At 38.2% G+C, this 11,854-nt stretch overlaps 2 long non-coding RNA genes across 2 annotated transcripts in view; one reads left to right on the top strand and one right to left on the bottom strand.

Annotated features, from left to right (window-relative positions):
• LOC118244632 (uncharacterized) overlaps positions 1-11,445 on the bottom strand; it is a 28,600-nt gene extending 17,155 nt beyond the window's left edge. Inside the window, exon 1 of the long non-coding RNA XR_007708338.1 lies at positions 11,308-11,445. This is a non-coding gene — a long non-coding RNA (uncharacterized LOC118244632). The remainder of the gene's footprint in view (positions 1-11,307) is intronic.
• Positions 756-9,742, top strand: LOC118244631 (uncharacterized). The gene is made up of 4 exons (XR_004777610.2): positions 756-1,165; positions 2,049-2,316; positions 5,526-5,747; positions 8,139-9,742. It is a non-coding gene; the product is annotated as an uncharacterized LOC118244631 (long non-coding RNA).
• Positions 11,446-11,854: the final 409 nt, after the last annotated feature.

Genomic DNA, 11,854 nt, shown 5'->3' on the forward strand with positions numbered 1-11,854 from the left:
CTGAATGGAGAACAGGAATTTAATTTTGTGGAAATTTCCAGGTTCTGATACTTGCTTCGACACAACATGAAACAAAGCCCTTCAAACATAAAAAGAAGAGAGGAAAAGAGAGAACACTAAAAGTTTCTAGGATGCTGGAAATTTTAATTAAGGTTTGTGATTGGAATCAGGCTCTGCATACTGAGTTATCATCTGCTCTGCAACAATGTTTCATCTTCACTAAAAACTCCATTCTAGACTTACTACAGTGTCCTAACAAAATTATAACTGGAAGTAGAAAAATTCTGCAAAAGGCTTTTATTACAACAAATAAATTTCTCAAAGAAGTTATTTCTTCAACAGCACACAAAATGTCTCCATTTGTTAATTTTTCAAAACTGTGTATGATTTCTAGATAATGCATCAGAATTGCATCAGAATTGCATCAGAAATACAAGGAAGCCACCTTTAATATTTCTCCTTGAATATTCCATGTTCCAAAAATTACAACACACAGGAGATACATCATAACTCACATCTTGATCTTTTTGGTATGCCAATGAGCTGTGCTGGCAGACTTGACTTGAATCCAACTCTTTAAAGTCTGCCGTGCCTGTTCATTCTTATCTGGGTTACTATTGACCATGAGACAAAGTTCACCATTCAGCCTTTTTAGAAACAACCTTTTGAAAGTACAAGATATTTTGAGAAGCAAACAGAGGAAATGAATGAAGTGGCATGAATGGTAATTGGCAGTGCACGCGTTTCAGAGGGTGCTCCAGAGGGAGGAGCAGAGACTACAGTTCTGTTTTGCAAGGACCATGGTGACCACGAACCCCACAAAACAACTGGCCACTGAATTTCTGGATACCTGACAATATGGATAGTCTGCTCTGGGTTAACTTCATGTAAGTGTTTCGTACTGAATAGGAAAAGCTTGGTAAGCATGACATGGAGCTTTACCTGTCTATCTCAGTAGGAACAGCTGTGGCTTGGTGCAGGCACAGAGCTGGACAAATATCCAAAAGAGCTACAATGTCTTCTGCTCTGTCACTGAACACAACAACATGCTGCTCAGCAGAAGTTTCTCTGATGGTCTGGAAGGGAAGCACAGATTCATGCCAAAAAGAAATCTGCTGACCTGACACAGGGACTGTTCTCCCACTCTGATCTTATAAGTACACAGGTGAGCAAGTATTAAATGTGCAGGAGCTCCATGATGTCTCCTCGGGAATTGTTCTCACTTGTTCTCATTGATTAACAATGCTTCATTTGGCAAATGTCATTTCAGTAAGTAGAAAGACTTCTGTTCCTTTATGCTTCTGTCCTTATTTCTTAACCTGTCTTACTTCACACTTTGTGTAAATTCAGCAATGACTTCTTTGGATTCTTCCCTCAGCCCATTCTCTGACCTTCCCAAAGGCTATCTCCACCCGAGGGCTGTCAAAGTTTTCTGACAGCACAAACCACACACCATGCTGCCTTTTCCTTGAAGTTCTTGGAAAGTTTCCATTTTCTACCCAACTCACAAATACCAATTCCCATCAGTATTGTAATACCATGCCTCTTTTTGTAGCACACACTGCTATCCCTAATCTCCTACTTGTGGGGTTTTGCCTACTTTTTAAATGTCTAGCTTTTAGGTTAGGGAAAGTGTTTTAGTCTTACTCTTGGACGGTTTCAAGCTCGCAGTTGATACTTAGCAAGACAGAAATAACAGTCTGCATTTTTATTGTATTATTGTAGGAAGAATGTGCACAAAAGGTCAGACTCTATTGCCCTGCATCTTAGCTGAAGTCTTCAGCTGCCATAGGTTTGCAGAAGCCAGAATCAGTCCCACCCAGGGACGGTCTCCTATCCCTGGTAGTAGTTCACACCAAGTTTCAGCCAGAACTCCATCCTGGGGCAGAGAAGCGCCTTTCTCTGAGTATTTCAGCACTTCCTCTTCTGTCTGGAACTTCTAAAGCATCATAAAGAAGGAATGTATCAGTGGCTGTGAAAGCTGACTGAAGCTTTTTACGTAAAGAATGACTTGGTGTGAATAACTATATCTGGTACTTTCCTTACAGCTCAGGTTATTGGAAGATGTGGCTACATGATACCTCATGAACTGGACACTAATTCCTATTAAATCTACCAGGAAAAAGAAAAAAAAAAGTCAAAAATGTGCCCCAGATGAATCCCTAGGACTCAAAATGATGAAAATATCCCTTCTACTTTTTTAAAGATTATTTTTTTAAATTATGAAGTTACATGTTTTTTCAACTGATCACGGTTTTGAGGACTGATACACAAAGGCTGGATGTTTGGAACTGGCAAAGATATACTGAGTAGACAGTAAGTAACATTTTTAAGGATATATACAGTGATATATAGTAGGCCTCCATATTGCCATGGTCTACATACCTGTATATCAAGCATCCACTTTTGCATTAGAATGCTAAGTATCTCTCTATGTACATATTAAAACTCTGACAACACGCTTATGTGCACTTGGGCTAATCTTGATATATTTATTTTCTATAAGACAGGTGCCCACATAATGGATACTTTATTTATATTTCTATTGAAGAAATACTATTGCTGACCTAGGAAGCATTTGAAATACAGAACGCTGGGAAAGTGTGACGTAGAAATAGTACCTGTTTACTCTTTTCTGAAATTCTTCTTACAGCCACAATTGTAGGGGCAAGACCTTAAGCTAGCTGGACTTTTGGTTTTATCAACTATTGTTATCATTATGTACATAAACAGAATTATATTTATGCAGAAGAAACATTCTCAGAAACAAAGCAAGTTGCAAAAATTAAGTCATATGGTTAACACTTAAAAAATCCAGCCCGTATAGGAGGTGCCATTAGAATGCTCAGTGCAAAAGTATCAGTGGTTGTAAATGGTTACACCAGTAGAGCAAAATACTAGAAGGACTTGGATCTACAGGATTCAGTTAGACAGGTATTAAGATAACAATATTTTATTTGTAGTTTAAAATGTTGTCATTGTGTATCTATATAACGTAATATGGAGGAGGGTGAATGGTTTCCTTTGTATTTCTCTTGAGCAGCACAGCCCAGAGTATTTAGCTCACACTTTGAGAATTGCTGCAGCTGTGTCAGATTCAGATTTTCTGAGAATGCTGAAAGGCAAATAAATGAGATTATACATGAAGAGGACCGTCCGTTTTTTCCAATTCCTTGGGGTATTCACAACCTGTTTCAGAAGACAGAGGATTAGCTTTCCCTTTATACCTTAGAAAACTCTTAATTCACCTAAGGAAACCAACTGTTCATCTGGACCTAATTTGAGTCACTAGATATGATGGTAGTTTGTATAAGTGGAGATAATCAGACCTTCTCATGTGTTGGATTCTGGTCTGCTTGCACAGTCTATTTCAATAACAGTATTAAGCTTAGCTCTATAGTTCCCTGACCTTTCTTTGCAGAGTGTTCACAGGGATGAATAAAGAACACATAAAGGGTTTATGGTAACAGTACTTGTGGCAAATACTGCAGGGTAAAGCAGCAGGAAATACTCTCTTGTTTCACCCTCCTGTTGCATATTCCTCTAGCAGCCAGCTCAAGTGAGGTCATGCAATCTGCTGACCAGCTGGCTTTCCCACATAAAGTTTCCTTTAAAAAGTATCATTGAGACTCATGCCAGCTGCTGCTGTCATTACTTCTCTACAGTCATTGAAATGCTGAAATGAAATGCTTTGACTGAAGTCCAAAAGCAAGACTGTTAATTCAAAAGTACTTGATTTTGATTAGAGTATATAACTGCTTGACAAATACATTCATAAATTCAGAGGTAGAATTGCAGAACTTCAAACACCAACAATAGCTAAGAATTTTTAAATACCATTACAAACACTGCTGTTCTGTATTTGTTAACCTAAATACTGGAAGATGTTGTTAAGGAATGTCATGTCTGCTACTGGGATTATGTGAAGATTAATTTAATGTTTAAATGTAAGCAAATATATTCATCTTTACCATCTCTTCAATTTTAAAAATTCTGTTAAAGAATAGTCAGTCTCTTGCAAATGGAACTCTTCTATTTTACATCTACCTTTAATATTCTTCACTCACAAAATGATGCTAATAGTATAACACTGAAAATACATTCCAATACACAAGGAGGGGAGAGTTTACACCCTGTTCATCTGAACTCCATAACGTCTAGATGATTATAAACATATATTTTTCTTTCATTAGGCATCAAGAGTTCATAGCATTTCCCAGTACAATTTCATATTAGTATCAAATTCAAGCATATACATATCTTGCATATGAAAGATGTACTTTGTTAATGATCACCAAATGTCAAAAGGAAAAAGCTTAGCTGATGACTCTCATGAGGATGACAAATCTACCCACATAAATCACTGACTGACTGATCTGATTTTTGTAAGGAGAATACTGCTCTGATTATATATAACTTCCTGTGGAAAGCATAAAGCTGTGGCACTTACTAGTGATATTTATGGTAGCACAATGCCGACTTAAAAATTATCTTAGTGACTATTTTCAGTAGCCAGTTGCCAAAGATTTGACTTCAATGTAATTAGGCTTTATTCTGTTTTTATATTTATTTTCATATACACATCTATCAAGTCAGTGATCAGGAACAGATTAGTGAGACAATATCAGCATATTGTATCCATATGGCAGGAACAGAATTAAAGAGAGAGAAACATACTGAAGACAGAGAATTCAGATCTGGGTTAACATGAAGCTTCAGACTTGAACCTGAAGTTCAGATTTGTGCTGGAAGCTAAACTCTGTGTAGAGTATCAGATCTTACCCTGCAGTACCAAAAATCTCACAGGCCAAATGAGTCAAGTTTCAGCTCACAGCTAAAAGAAAATCACAAACTCCTTAGTATCTTCACTTTGATACACCAGGCATCTAATTTCTACAAACCCACATTACATTGCAAAATTAATGAGTTACATCAATTTATGCCAGTCTGAAAAACTGTATCCCTTCAAGTTCAACTGAATTCAACCTGAAAGAAACATATGAGAGAAGGTTGGATCTCAACTGATTAGGCTAGAACTAAAATGCCATTCTGTCTCATTTTCCTGCCTCTTCCTGCATTTGGAAGAGGCAGGAAATTCCTTTTTCCAAATTCTACTCGAGCAGCCTGCCCTTAAAAAATCCCCTGAAATACAGACAATGAGATTACAAGAACCTCATGTATCCTCTTTTGCATCCCAGAACAGCCCTCAGAAGTTGCCATTTGTTGTCATTTACCCACTTTCAGCTGAAAACACTGGCTTTTTCCTTGCCCCTTTCTCCCTCTGGACAATTTTAGTTCTCTAGCTATGTTGTTTAACTTACTAAAGTGTTTGTTTGGGGCAGTACTTGAAATGAAAGACATTATAGAACTTAACATTCTATAGTATTGCCTCATACTCCTCTGAATAGATAATATCGTTGACACAAATGGCTGAACAAAAAAAAAAAAAAAAGCCATGAGAACTGAAGATGTGTGGGCACTGAAATATTTCAAGAATTGAATAATGCTTTCCTTTATCTCTTAAGTCTGACAGATGACAATGTTTCTTGAACGCTTCAGGACTGAATGATGGAGAAGATGAAAAAGCCATTTGAGAAATGCCTTTCTTATTCCAAATCCTTTACTTCACATTTCAACAGTATGCCCAAGTTGGATATAATGTTTCTTTCACTTATGGCAATGCATAATCCACAGAAATGGTACTGGTCACAATTCAGTCCCATCCTTCCCCTCTCCAAGTAATGATTGTAAGTTTAAACTTGTCTTTGGGAAGAGTGATCTCTAGGAAATGTTATTTTATTGTAACTTCTAACAGTGGATTTCAATGATATTAGTAATCGGAGAAGGCTGTGGTTTTTCTCAGGATGGGGAAATCTCTAGTGTTTCTAGTAGCCAAAAATCTTCAGACTTCTAGGAAATGTCCAGACTCCTTTAACTGTGCAAAGGGCCAGAAAATGAAATTCCTCCTTGAACAAAGCCAGCAAGATTCCGCTCACAACAAAGAACAGCTTACCACTGTAAGCTGCTCTCTTGATTTTGAAGAAGCCCAGGAAATAATAAGATAAACATTTTTCTTATATTTGTTTATTTCAGCCCTTGTCCTCTCAGGTGTGGACCACGTCTACTTATGGCAAGAACAACCCAGGAATTCAGTGGCTGTCTGCACTGACCCATACCCAGTTGGCCCTGGGGCCAACTTGCAAGATGAGCCAAGGGCTGAAGGGGATGGTCTTGTCCTCACTTAGTGAGGATACACAGAACAGCAGCTGAAATGAAACACAAAATGGCAGTTTATCTGCTGAAAGTGCAGCAACAATGGCTGGGGAACAATACTTGGTGATGCCTCAGAATACGATCTCCATCCTCTCTATCTAAATAGCAAGCTGTTTTTTTTTTGTTTTTTTTTTTAGCATTCCTGTTCTATCCAAAGATATAACAATGCCATGTGCAATGACATGCAAATTCACCAAGATCTATCCAGAGTGAAGGACTTTGGATTAATGAAAAAGTCCTTTCAGTACTTACAGGGGACTTGCAAAAAAAGCAATATTTTACATCCGCAGATAGTGTTAGGACAAAGGGAGATGTTTTTAAACTAAAAGAGGGCAGATTTAGATTAGACATTAGGAACAAGTTCTTTACTCAGAGGGTGGTGAGGTACTGGAACAAGTTGCCCAGAGAAGCTGTGGATGCCCCATCCCTGGAGGTGTTCACGGCCAGGCTGGATGGGCCTTAATGCAACCTGGTCTTGTGCAAGGTTTCCCTGCCCATGGCAGGGGGGTTGTTAACTAGATTGTCTTTAAGATCCCTTGCAATCCAAGCCATTTTATGATTCTATGAAAATCTCATATTTTGGAAATATAGTGTTTGCCTGAGCCACACTGAAACCAGCATCTTCTTTGTTTTTTCACAAGCTCAAAATTCCAGATGAATTTTTTGGGATGCACACTTTCTGTGCGGCCTCCAAAAGTATATTCCCTGAGCTTGCAGCTGCTGAATGAAATTGATATTCTGAGCAGTGTCATCAGCTGGCGCAGGCTGATCCAGATGGATGGGTTGCTCTAAGTCTAATAGCCTAGAAACATCCTTCAGGGATGCCCAGTGAGAGTGAATCTAGAAGTCATGGGAAACCTACCCGAGTCAGTCATATGCTCCTCTGCCTATATACTGGGCACATAAAATCAAGAACTGTCAGACCTACTATGGTCAAATTTAATGAAAATTTGCCTGTAACACAGGCAAATTTTAAGATTAAGGAAAGTAAAATGTCTAAAAAATTACCTGCATTTCAATTTCAGACCAGGTATATTTTGCCCTTTGTGGGTCATTTGCTATACTCTAAGCAGATCTTCCACATAAAAAATGTTACATAAGCCATGAATGATACTTTAAGAATCCACCTTCTGTTTGGCTAAGACCTTAATTTCCTAATACTCTACAATTTATCTCAAGGATATATCTATTTCACGATATCATATTTTATAAAATATTGCAGCACTGCATTTGCAAGAGTTGCATGCAAAGGCAGATCACCTTGCTTCAGATGTCTTGTGAAAACACCTATTTTTCCTTTGCAGTGCAGCGTGTAGCAGGGAAACAGTGAGTCAAGAAAGTTTCCTTTCTAATAAAATTGAAGCTTCGTATGGAAACTTACCACATGAACAAATGAGACCTTAGTAGAAAGATCTCAAAAAACTCAGGGAAATTGCCTATCCTATACCTAAAGACAAGTGATTAAACTCAATAGTATAAATATAATTTATTATGACCCAAACTGTAAAGAGTTTAAATTGCTTAAAAATGTGTGGGTAAAACCTATTTTTAAACAAGGACATCTCTAAAGTTTTTTCAAAAATAATTTAGATGCTGTTGTAGTTCCTTACTACATGTGGTCAGTTTGAAGCAGACCAAACTTTGTCCTAATATGACCATGAACATTGCTGACTCCTTAAAAACAATGATTACAGTGATCATGTCTGACATTTCAGCAGCATCAGCAGAATTTGTAAGAAATACAGTGCTTTTATTTAAGGGACAATTTGTCCCCAAGAGGGACATATTTTGAATTTAGGCAGGGGCTTATAAAATAGCAAATCTAACACCTTTTTTTCTGCCTCCATGCCTGGCTCCACTACAAGAAGCCATGAAGAGACTCTGCTGTGGGATGGAGGAGACCATGCCTACAGCCTGTGCTTGAGTGGTGGCAAAGGTCTGCACAGAAGATCTAGGAAGCCTTTTCCAAAACTTCCAGTGCTGTCAGTCTTGGCTCCATGGTAGGAGCCTGAGCCCCCTTCCAGCAGAGTGGTGAAGTCCAGTTGGGCAGCAGACCTGGAGTGCACAGCCTTACCCTGGAAAGGTTCCTGCAGCTCCCTGAGCAAGAGCTGCAGACACTGGAATCTGCAGGAGGCTGGAGCCAGACACTGCCTGGCAGTGTTACATCTGGCCAGGTTCAGAATCCAGGTCAGGTTCAAATTCTCTGAAAGTTTGTTAAATCTGAGACATTTTGGACAAGACACTCAAGACTCAACAAAAAGGCATTTTTAAATGAAATTCTTTCACTGTGCAATTCACAACAAATACTAACTGTGAGTTAGCTCATTATGTAAACAGCAAAGTGTTGAATTTTGGCTGCCTTCAATACCTCTACTCTACTGCACTTTCTAACCAGAATATCAGTCTCTAGTATGATTTTAATTAACCTTCTTTCTCTTGATACTTAAGTGAGTGTTATCACACTGTCTGATTTTTTTCTTACAGTCACTGTTAAATGTTATTCCCCACAAAGCCCTTAACACAGGAAAAATAAGTCCATTTTGAAGCCCAAGGATAAAACACCAGGTGTAAATACAGGGGTATTTGTGGATCCACCAAAACATGAACTTAATTTTTTGAGTCTTCATTCTTACCATCTATGCTGGCCTTAGAACATCTGTCTCCATCTTTTTCCCCTTACTCCAGCATTACAGTCTCAACTCCACATTTTCATCTTTCAGCTGCATGTATTTAATTATGAGTCACTATCCCAAAAGAAGAACAAAGTGATTATACTTCCATGTGAATTTGCAGAATGTTAATCTGGTTATAGATACACAAATAAAAATAATGTATGAGCATATAAATAGAAAACAAAAGCTTTATTGTGGCTTCTTTGAAAGTCTGGAACGCATCTCAGAAGACAAAAAGGAAACCAAGAAAAGTCTTGATTCCAGCTGATAAATGTTTGTTCTCTAAAGGTTTTAATCCACGGCAGAGAAGGATAATGAATCATGTCCAACATCAGTGGATAAATCTATTAATTCCATTTTTATTTTAGGGATAAAAATACTACAGCAAAATTCATCTAAAAATGAGCTGTAAAGGTGTTTAACTAATCAGCATATAAATAAAAATAGCTAGGACTTATCAGTGTTAAATGTTGAAATATTTTGAGAATTTACATGGTCCTTGATATTATTATTTTCCCTTAACTGTGGTTGGGTTTAGTTGTCGTTGTTTGTTTGTTTTTTAATTTCCATTAGCTGAATGTGGATTTTGAAATAGGATCACTTATTACGGAGCTGCTTTTGAGGGTCAGAAATATATAAACTACATTCTCAGACCTTCTTCTCTTCCCTTGCATTACACAATGTTTCCCTAGTGAATAATGAATCCCCGCAAGGGACTTTCCAGACCCATTTTCTGTGATTGCGTCCAGCTATTCTGTGCCCCAGATAAGCAATATATCCACAATATGGAAAAAATTTCTTCCCATTCTTAGTTTGTGAGAAGAGGTAAATAGGACTTCCAGAAGGAAGAAAAAAAAAAAAAAAGTAAGACTTAGCAGAATGGCACAGATATGGGATATAACTTCATAGGTACCTGCACTTTCATAGTTTTGATATCAGTTTAATTCTTTATTCTGTTCACCCAGGATCCTCTGGGGAGATATGTATATCATTGTCACAGGCAAAAGGTGGGAGATTTTAGGGAGCTTCAGTACCATCCCTCTAGAGCAGCCATCATTGCTCCTCTTGCCTGTACTGCAGGTACAACACTGAGAAGCAGAACTTTTTGTTCTAGGAGAGGAAGGTCTACAGCAAGCTTTAATCCTCTGTTTGTGGCATCACAACAGTATCCAGAGCAACTAAATGTGATCTGGTACAGAAAGGAATGTGACTTCAAGTGCCAGCAGATGATGAATGACTGAGGAGCAAAAATCCTGTTGTCATGCAAATACCCCCAGCAATGGCATATGCACGAGGCAGATGAAATACACACATCTGACATGCACAGAAAAAAAAAAAAAAAAAAAAAGATTGCTTTTGGAAAGTTTCATTTCTGCCTCAGAATATGTTTTAGTCACCACAGCAAAACACTTTGATGGACAGAGAAAGACAAAGATAGGTGACCCCAACAGCAACAGAGTCCCCAAGGCACCTCCATCGGTCACTGACTGGATATTCGTTTAAAAACGCAGTGAGAAGTATATAAGCAATTACATCAGGTTTTTGGATTTTTCATTATATTTTCAGAGTTTACTTATTATCTGTGTTGAATGAACTGTATAGATGAGAAAACCAAGGATAAAACCAAAGCCTGGAGTACAGTAAACTGCTTAGAAGTTGGCCTTGGGACTTTGGATTCAGGAAAGTTCTTTTCCCAGACCCACCTCAGATTTGCCTTAAGAGTATGACAAAGACCTTTTTGTTGTGTCTCCACAATACCTAGCACAATGGGTCCCTGATCCATGACTGGAGCCTCTAGGCATTGCCACAGTACAAACAAATAACAATAGCTAGCGGCCAAAGACATTGCTGAGAATTGCTTAGTAGGCAAGCAAGCTTCTTACAGATGTGTGTGCTCTGAGCACTTATTCAGTTCACACAGCCTTGGGCTTCAGAACATTCTTTGTTGAAAAAAGCAACTGTTGGAAATATTCCCTTGACCCTGAATAGGGGCCAAGAAGGTGGAAGATATTAGAGCCACTTCTTGTGTATCAGAACCCTGAAATGGTCTTCAAGGAAGTGAGTTCAGTGTGTATTTAACCGAGGAATGCTCCAATAATGTCATAGCCATTACATAAAACACCCATGCTTTGAGCAAACACATCATACAATATCTTTATACAACACATCTACCTATTCATATAGTGCATAAATATATATGAATGAAAAAAATCTGCTGGTTCAGGCACTGGGCTTGGTACACTGAAGATTTGCAGCTGATTTCTCGCTTTGGCACAGATATTAGCATGCCCTTTGGCAATTCAGTTAACATATCTTTCTTTTCCTCCTTAAACCAACAGGAAAACAAGAATACTTTTCCTACCTCAGAGGCATCATGAAGATTCCCAAACACCATTAAACATTCAGATGTTGCTGAGATGAGGCCAAAAAAAGCAGAAACCTAGACAGGTCCACCCCTGAACTTTGGGACGAGAACTCAATCTGAGAAAAATGGTTCTCAGATCGCATTGTGTCTACTGCATTTTTTCTCCTAAATACAGATGGGGCTGGCTTTCAGAGTATTACATGATTTCAGTTCCATAGATTTTTGCCATTCTTCACTAGTTAGAAAACAGTGCTAGTTTTAATGAATTGCACACATTGTGGGCAAGTTAAGTGATAATCTCAACTTCTGAAAAATACAGCTGTCTTTCTGTGCGTAGATCCATGCCTGCAGGGAGAACATCCAATTTACTCTTTCCTGATCACCAGATATATCACACACCAATCCTAACATAAGTGTCTTAGTTAACTTACACTAGTAGAGCCCCATTCTGGAGTGCCAATACAGACAGGGTACAGTTACACTCTGGTTCTTGCACTTCCATTTTTTCAAATGAAGAAAGTCCTGTCTTGACATTAGATTTTAC

Source organism: Cygnus atratus, chromosome 5, assembly GCF_013377495.2.
Source record: "Cygnus atratus isolate AKBS03 ecotype Queensland, Australia chromosome 5, CAtr_DNAZoo_HiC_assembly, whole genome shotgun sequence".
In the NCBI taxonomy this organism is placed as follows: domain Eukaryota; kingdom Metazoa; phylum Chordata; class Aves; order Anseriformes; family Anatidae; genus Cygnus; species Cygnus atratus.